The sequence below is a fragment of the Thamnophis sirtalis genome, unplaced genomic scaffold, assembly GCF_051295495.1.
Source record: "Thamnophis sirtalis isolate CommonGarterSnake01/CBP01778 unplaced genomic scaffold, rThaSir2_p1.2 scaffold_2, whole genome shotgun sequence".
In the NCBI taxonomy this organism is placed as follows: domain Eukaryota; kingdom Metazoa; phylum Chordata; class Lepidosauria; order Squamata; family Natricidae; genus Thamnophis; species Thamnophis sirtalis.
In genome coordinates this window covers 61,686,765-61,696,380 of record NW_028261382.1, presented here as the reverse complement: position 1 = coordinate 61,696,380, position 9,616 = coordinate 61,686,765, and positions in this window count along the sequence as shown.

Sequence of the window (9,616 nt, the reverse complement as noted above, 5' to 3'; positions counted from 1 at the left end):
CCTTCCTTCTTTTCCTTCCTTCCTTCTCCCAATTATGCTATTTTCATGTGCAGCTGGGCCACCTTAAGATGAACAAGAGAGGGGAAGGCATACAGTTTTTAAAGACATCCCTGATGTTTGACATTTTAAACAGCACAAATAAACCAGAAACTGGGGGATTCCCCCTCATGTCCTTAGCCATCAACCTAAGTGCTGAGGAAGCGGGAGAAAGAAACTCTAGCGCATATATTGAAGAACGAGCCCATCATGTTATTTCGTCTTCCGCCCATAACAGGGGTGGGTTCCTGCCAGTTCTAACCTCTTCTATAGAAGAGGTTCCACAAATCTGCAGTGCCGTTTAGAACCGGTTCCAGCTCTCTCCCCCCCCCCCCCGCCCGTCCGCACATAATCAAGATGAAGAGCGAAAGGAGGAATTCTGGGAGATGAAGTCCACAAGTCTTAAAGCTGTCAAATTTGAACCCCAAAAAAACGGGTTTTTTTTCTAAAGGGTTAGGGGTGCAAGGGTCTTGTAACTTGACAGCTTTAAGACTTGCGTGCTTCAAAAGCCAGAGTTTCTGAGCCAACATTTTGGTTGCTAAGCAAGAGCGTTGTTAAGTGAGTTTCACCACATTTTACAAGTTGGCCATGCCCACTCAGTCACATGGCTGGCAAGCCACTCCCACCCCAGTCACATGGCTGGCAAGCCACTCCCACAAAGCAGGCCACACCTACAGAAGAGGTTCTAAAAAAATTGAAACCCACCACTGTCCCATAAATATCTTTTTCCCCCTCCTTGATGTTTCTCATTCCAACATCCACCACAAATTTCAGAAACAGGAAACGGGGTGGAAGGGGAAGGGAAGGAACGAGAAGGTGGTATGGAGGTATTGCTAGAAAAAAACAAACAGAAAACAAAGCTCAGCTTTGTGTGGAAATGGTGTTTAATATGCAGGTATAAATGAGCTCTTGGAAATGATAACCGCTGTGAGAGTAGAAAGGCCACCCATCTTCTGCTGATGGGACCAACTCAAAACCTCTTCGCTTAGATGCCACCAACTTGTAGAAGAGACATCTCCAAGTGGAGACTCTAGAAAGAGTGCAGAGAAGAGCCACCAAGATGATTAGGGGACTGGAGGCTAAAACACATGAAGAACGGTTGCAGGAACTGGGTATGTCTAGTCTGATGAAAATAAGGACTAGGGGAGACATGATAGCAGTCTTCCAATATCTCAGGGGCCTCCCCAAAGAAGAGGGAGTCAAACTATTCTCTCAAGCACCTGAGGGTAGGACAAGAAGCAATGGGTGGAAATTAATCAAGGAGAGAAGCAACTTAGTACTGAGGAGGAATTTCCTGACAGTGAGAACAATTAATCAGTGGAATAGAAGTTGCCTCCAGAAGTTGTGAATGCCCCAACACTGGAAGTCTTTAAGAAGATGCTGGATAACCATTTGTCTGAAATGGTATAGGGTTTCCTGCCTAGGCAGGGGGTTGAACTAGAAGACCTCCAAGGTCCCTTCCAACTCTGCTATTGTATTGTATTGTATTGTATTAAGTTTTCTCATTTATTTATTTTACTTTCCATCTTACAGGTCTTACTGTGAATTAGATGCCTTCTTGTTTTGACTCATGGCAAGCTGAGAAGATGCTTCTTGCCAGGGTGCAGTTGAGGGACTTAAAGATGGGGATTTGTCCTTTGGTTGATCTCTTAATCTCTTGACTCTGTGGCGGTTGAACCAAGTTCAAGTCCAGGAGAATGGTTGGCCTTATGATCCCAACAGAAGGGAAGACCTGTTGCTCAGGGCTACTTCTTGTTGTTGGTGTGATATTATTCTTGGTATTAATCTATGCTCACCTTGGTGTGCCAATCAAGGAGAACATTTATAGCTCAAGGTTGACTCATGGCAGGTTGAAATCAGGGGCTCTCTGAGCGTGGTGGTTTTCTTGCAGGCATTTCATTACCCAACTAGATCACATCATCAGTGTTAGAAGGGAGGAAGAGGAGGAGAACTGTGAGATAGCTTTGTTGTTTTCTTGCATATATTTTATTAACTAACTGGGTCACGTCATCAGGCTAGAAGGGAGGGAGTGCGGAGAAGGACTGTGGGGTCCTTGGTTCTCTCTGAGCTTGCTTGTTTTCTTGCAGACGTTTCATTACCCAACTAGGGAACATCATCAGTACTAAAAAGGAGTGAGCGTTGTGGAGAGGAGGAGAAAAATTGTGGGGTCCTTGGTGCTCTCTGAGCTTGGTTGTTTTCTTGCTGATGTTTCATTACCCAACTAGATCACATCATCAGTGTTAGAAGGGAGAGGAGGAGGAGGAGGGGAGGGGAGGAGGAGGAGAGGAGGAGAAGGAGGAGGAGGAGGAGGAGGACAACGACTGTGGGGTAGGTTGGTTGTTTTCTTGCAGATATTTTATTACCCAACAGGGTCACATCATCAGGGCTAGGAAGGAGGAGGAAGGAGGACGACTGTGGGTCCTTGGTCCTCTCTGAGCTTGATTGTTTCCTTGCAGACATTTCATTACCCAACTAGATCACATCATCAGTGTTAGAGAAGGGAGAGGAGGAGGAGGAGGAGGAGGAGGAGGAGGAGGAGGAGGAGGAGGAGGAGGAGGAGGAGGAGGAGGAGGACGACAACGACTGTGGGGTAGGTTGGTTGTTTCTTGCAGATATTTTATTACCCAACAGGGTCACATCATCAGGGCTAGGAAAGGAGGGAGGAAGGAGGACGACTGTGGGGTCCTTGGTCCTCTCTGAGCTTGATTGTTTCCTTGCAGACATTTCATTACCCAACTAGATCACATCATCAGTGTTAGAAGGGAGGGAAGTTGGAGGAGGAGAACTGTGGGGTAACTTGCTTGTTTTCTTGCAGACATTTTTTTACCCACAGGGTCACATCATCAGGGCTAGAAGGGAGGGAAGGAGGGAGAGAGGAGGGGGGCTGTGGAGTCTTGGTGCTCTCTGAGCTTAATTGTTTCCTTGCAGACATTTCATGGCCCAACTACGTGACATCATCAGTGGTAATGAGTGTGGGGTCCTGTTGTCCCCACAAGCTGCTTAAAATCTTAGTAGGCAGGAAACATTGGCCTCTCCTCCTACACAACACTGTGTAGTTCATAGCGCTCCGCTTGTCGATCAGAAAGGTGGCAGTTCGAATCCCTAGCGCTGCGTAATGGAGTGAGCTCCCGTTACTCGTCCCAGCTTCTGCCAACTTAGCAGTTCGAAAGAACATTAAAAAATATACAAGTAGAAAAATAGGAACCACCTTTGGTGGGAAGGTAACAGCGTTCCATGCGCCTTCGGCATTGAGTCATGCCGGCCACATGACCACGGAGACGTCTTTGGACAGCGCTGGCTCTTTGGCTTTGAAACAGAGATGAGCCACCGCCCCCTAGAGTCAGGGACGACTAGCACAGATGTGTGAGGGGAACCTTTACTATTACTTTTAAACAACACTGTTGCTTGGTGGTGGCTGTCAGGAAACGCAGAGCTTTTGTGAGACTCTTGAACCAAGAGTCCTGGGTGGACTTTAGGAGTCTTGCTGGTGAAGCCTCTGGTGGGTCAATATTCATTGCAACTTGCATACAAGAGAGGAAAAGAAACGGAGGCTTGAGCTGGAATTTTGAAAGGACGCATCACGAGAAGAGCCACTCCACTCTTCAAAGGCCTTAATCCAGTGGTGAAATTCACATTTTTTTTTACTACCGGTTCTGTGGGCGTGGCTTGGTGGGCTTGGCCGGGGAAGGATACTGCAAAATCCCCATTCCCTCCCCACTCCAGGGGAAGGATACTGCAAAATCTCCATTCCCTCCCTACTCCTGGGGAAGGATACTACAAAATCTCCCTACCCTCCCCACTCCAGGGGAAGGATACTGCAAAATCCCCATTCCCTCCCCACTCCAGGGGAAGGATACTGCAAAATCCCCATTCCTCCCCACTCCAGGGGAAGGATACTGCAAAATACCCATTCCCTCCCCACTCCAGGGGAAGGATACTGCAAAATACCCATTCCCTCCCCACTCTGGGGAGAAGGGTACTGCAAAATACCCATTCCCACCCCACTCCAGGGGAAGGATACTGGCAAAATCTCCATTCCCTCCCCACTCCAGGGGAAGGATACTGCAAAATCCCCATTCCCTCCCCACTCCAGGGGAAGGATACTGCAAAATACCCATTCCCTCCCCACTCCAGGGGGAAGGATACTGCAAAATCCCCATCCCCTCCCCACTCCAGGGGGAAGGATACTGCAAAATCCCCATTCCCTCCCCACTCCAGGGAAGGATACTGCAAAATACCCATTCCCTCCCCACTCCAGGGGGAAGGATACTGCAAAATCCCCATTCCCACCCCACTCTGCGACCAGCCAGAGGTGGCATTTGCTGGTTCTCCGAACTACTCAAAATTTCTGCTACTGGTTGTCCAGAACCTGTCAGAACCTGCTGAATTTCACCCCTGCCTTAATCCCCTAAAGCCAAGTTTCAGAGCAAGCATTTTGACATCTTTCGGGGTGACAAGCTCCTAATTGGATTGGAATATCCTGGCGAGCCCAGAACAATGAACAGAGCGAGGATGTTTTTTCTAAAAAGACCAAAAACAAAACTTGGCCTTCTTTGGATCTGAAAACCTTCCCAGGGGTTTAGCAGAATACCAGAGTTGGATGGGACCATGGAGGTCTTCTAGTCCAAACCCCTTGTTTCAGACAAACGGTTGTCCGGTCTCTTCTTAAAATGTCATTGCAGGACATTTTCTTGCAAACCAACCACACTTTTGCTGTGCCAAAGGTGAGGTGTTTGGACAGCTTCCACCAATCCAATCAGTGTATCTTGGTTTATGCAGCCCCCAAACCCAGGTTTTCCCTCTTCTTGCAAACACTTCCAGTTTTGTGTGTGGTTTTGCCTACAGTTTTGATTGTGGGATTTTGTCTACAGACATCTCACATCCTGGACATATGATATAGGGCACTGCACACCAGAACAACTGGGCACAAGGAGAGTTTTTCCCCTGAATGCCATCACTCTGCTTTCCCACAACACTGTCAAACTACTTACTAAGCCCGTATTACTACTACTCTTCTCATCCTTCCTAGTACCTGTCTCTTCCCACTTATGACTATAACTATGTTGCTTGTATCTTTACAATTTATATTGTTTTATTTGTTTACTAGTACGATCTGATTATTGGTAGCCTATGACTATCCCTAAGTGATTAATTTTTTTATTCTCGATGAATGTATTTTTATTCTCCTTATGTACTTTGAGAGCAAATTATGTACCAAAGACAAATTCCTTGTGACCAATCACATTTGGCCAATAAAGAATTCTATTCTATTCTATTCTATTCTGTTTCTATTCTACTCCATATTCTATTCTATTCTATTCTATTCTATTCTGTTCTGTTCTGTTCTACTCCATTCCATATTCTATTCTACTCCACTCCATATTCTATTCTATTCTGTTCTGTTCTTTTCTATTCTACTCCATTCCATATTCTATTCTATTCTATTCTATTCTATTCTATTCTATGATTCAGAGAACAAGAAATTTTGGGTCATTTTAAAGCTGTTTTCAGGCTGTTTTCAGGCCATTCTTTTGGGACCTGAAAACAGCCCAAAAGACAACCATAAACAGCCTGAAAAAAGGCTTGAAAACAGCCTGGAAAACAGCCCAAAAAATGGTCTATTTGGGAGGCATTTGGGGCTGTTTGTTGGGCCATTTTCAGGTGCTCCAGCCTCTGCGAAGACCAGCTGGCTGGCGCGCATGTGCGCACTGGGAACAAGAAGAGTAGCTGGCGACAACACACGTGCCCACAGAGAGAGCTCTGTGTGCCATGTCTGGCATGCGTGCCATAGATTCGCCATCACAGCTATATACCATTCCAGACACATGATTTGGAGGCAAGGTGATCTGCTGACTAACAGTTTCACCCATGAATTGTTAAAAGTAGCGTAGCTTTTAGTCCTCCATAGCTGCCTCCCAAAGTTGGGACAGATTCATTCTCTTCCCCTGAATCTCAAAAATGTGCGCGCACAGATGCTTACATAGTTGAGGACATTCTTCAAATTCCTGCAAGGAGAAGTTTGAAGCCTTTGAAGATATTTGTCTACGGCTGTTCCAAACGGCTTAACCTTGAAGGAAGGACGGAATTAAAAACATTGGGTGGTTTTTACTGATCTCGGTAACTCCTAGAATTGTCCTACACTCCTACAATGGGCAAAGCACTCATGAACCAAGTCATAAATTGGACACAAAGTGGAGAAGATGTCTTGAAAACCACAACAACAACACAACAACACACGAGCACACAATAGATACAAACTCAAGGTAAACTGCTCCAAACTCGATGGCAGAAAATACAACTTCAGCCACAGAGTGGTCAACACCTGGAATGCTCTACCTGACTCCGTTGTTACATCCCCAAATCCCCACAGCTTCAACCTTAAACTCTCTACCGTGGACCTCAGCCCATTCCTAAGAGGTCTGTAAGGGGCGTGCATAAGCGCACCAATGTGCCTACTGTCCCCACTTATTCGTATCCATTTCATGTATTCATGATCATGTTTATATTTATATCTGTTATCTAATTCATGCTTGCTGAAGTAAATAAGTAAGCAAGCAAGCAAATAAAAAAAAACACCTCCTCAGAAGTCCTTAATGCCTTCTACACCTTCATTCGCCCCATCATAAGCTTCTTGAAGTTGAGGGAGAGAGGGGGAGGCAGTTTTAAGGCTCAGAAGAGGTACATTGTGGATACCTTCAAAATCCTTGCTTTTTCTCTTTTTGGTTTTATTCCCTTTTTTTTTAATGCATTCCTCAAGAGTTGTGGGATGAACACCTTAATAAGACTAACTTATTATGGTGAGACAAATCCAGGGGTGGGTTCCTGCCAGTTCTAACCTCTTCTATAGAAGAGGTTCCACAAATCTACATTGCCATTTAGAACCGGTTCCAGCTCCCTCCCCCCGCCCGTCCGCACATCATCAAGATGAAGAGCAAGAGGAGGAATTCTGGGAGTTGAAGTCCACAAGTCTTAAAGCTGTCAAGTTTGAACACCACTGGGGTTTTTTTTTCTAAAGTGTTAGGGGTGCAAGGGTCTTGTCACTTGACAGCTTTAAGACTTGCACACTTCAATGCCAAAGTTCCTGAGCCAACACGACTGGAGTAGAAATTCTGGGAGTTGAAGTCCACAAGTCTTAAAGCTGTCAAGTTAGAACACCCCTGGGGGTATTTTTTCTAAAGGGTTAGGGGTGCTAAGCAAGAGTGTTGTTAAGTGAGTTTCACCACATTTTACAAGTTGCCCACGCCGGCAAACCACTCCCACTTGGTCACATGGCCAGCAAGCCACTCCCACCCAGTCACATGGCTGGCAAGCCACTCCCACAAAGCAGGCCACACCTACAGAAAAGGTTCTAAAAATGTTTGAAACCCACCACTAGATAAACCTATTTCAAAGGTAAAGAACAGCACCCTCTACTGGACCATGTTCCATATCATCAGATTTGGTTGTTATTTTTAAAAATTTTGAAAAAATGTGTGTTTGTGGGGCTTTATAAATGTGTTTGCTTGTGTTTACGTATAAATTGTTTGTGCACTTATCTGTGTGTGTGTGTTTGTGTAAACTACATTTTTCTGTCTATTTGTGTACATGTGCATACACAACTCTCTTTCTTTCTCTCTCTGTGTTATGTCTATCTTTATTTTTCCGTCATCCATCTCTGTTATCTGTCTTTCTGTCTGTCCATCCATGTTATCTGTCTTTCTGTCTGTCCATCCATATCAATCTGTCTGTCTGTCTGTCTGTCTGTCTCTCTCTCTCTATCTCTTTCTATCTCTCTCTCTATCCTCTGTCTCTATCTTTATACATACACACACACACACACAGACGGGTATCTTTGCGTATGTGTTATATACATACATATACATACAGCATTGCTGTGGCCCAGTCTGGTTAAATGGAAAAGAAAGAAAAGAGAAAGTTCAAGTTTCTAATATGTTTAATTTCACAATGCTTGTGGGTATACAATATTTTTTGTTGTTCCATTGTCTGTGCAGATATAGAGATTGTCTGGTTTGCCGACTCTAGAACACGCAACATATAATTGTCCATGTGAGAAACAATTTTCAATTGCTGGAAAGACATTGGACTGGGCACATTTACCATCAGCATGCAAAGAAAGAAACATTCCCAGGGTGGTTCCCTCTGGGCAGGGTCATGTCGTTGCCAGCAGCGGCAAGGTTCGTGAGGGTCTTGCCCACCTGGCCGGTCCTGACACTCACTGCACCGGCCAGGGCTCCCCTGGCAGAAGCGGCCCCCGCATGGAAGTGAGCCACGATGGCCCCTGCAAGAGCCGCCACGGAGGATGCTCCTGCAGGCCCTGACCTGGCGCCTTCCAAGCTCCCTGCGACGGGCAGCCTCCAGAACGATGGGCTGTGACCCAATACATACCTATTTCCCTGGCTTAGCTGATAAAGAGGAGAGCCTGTGGCTTAGTGGCTAATATATATATATATGTGTGTGTGTGTGTGTGTGTGTTTATTTATTTAAAGTCACAACCCCTGGTATGCCCAAATATGGGAGGAAGATCACACTTCCATTCTCTGTCCTTCGGCTGGTCACAAGAGACCATCCAGACAGAAACCCAGTATTTTTTTTTACTGTTGCCTTTTTGTTACATTTGTTATATTTGTGCTGATAAATAAATAAAGGGAGACTAGTATAGATCTATTTCAAGCTATTTAGCTCTGATGGCTAGCTGATGAGAGCTAAATAGCTTGGAAATAGATCTATACTAGTCTCCCTTTATTTATTTATCAGCACAAATATAACATATATATATATGTTTATATATATATATATATATATATATATATATATATATATATATATATATATATATATATATATATATATATATATATATATATATATAAACATGCACACAAAATATACACATGAATACATGTAGTTTATACATATGCACATAAGTAAACACATATACATATGTAAATGCAAATACATGTATGAATATACATATATATTTGCATTTACATATATATATGTGTTTACTTATGTGCATATTTATAAACTGTACATGTATTCATGTGTATATTTTGTGTGCATGTATCTGTGTGCATATGCACATATACGTATTAATTTGTATATGTGTACATCCGTGTCTATGTATATTTATATGTCTGTATATGTGCATAATGTGTGCTGTCCTGAAAGCAGCTTCCCCAACCCGGCGCCCCCAGATGTGCTGTGGGAGGGGGACAACAACTGGGGCAGACTCCCATAACCCACTTTGCAACCCGCCCTGTGCGGCCGCCAAGAGAACGCGACCAGCAGAGGGCGCCCTGTTGGGGAAAGACGAAAGGAACTAAAGCTTCCCTGAGGCGGAAGAGAAGGCGGAGAGGAGGAGGAGGCGGGGCAAAAGGAGAAGGCGGGGCGAGGAAGCCCAACCCCCTCCCCCGCGCTCCTCCCTCTTTCTCTCGCTCACCCCTCCTTCCCGGAAGTTCCGTCGCCAAAACCCGTCCGACGCTCAAAGTGGGGGGGGGGGAAGCGCCCCGCTCCTTTTGTTCCGGTATCCATTCGGTCCCCCCTCCCTGAGCTCCGACCCTCGCTCCCCTCGAAACCCGGG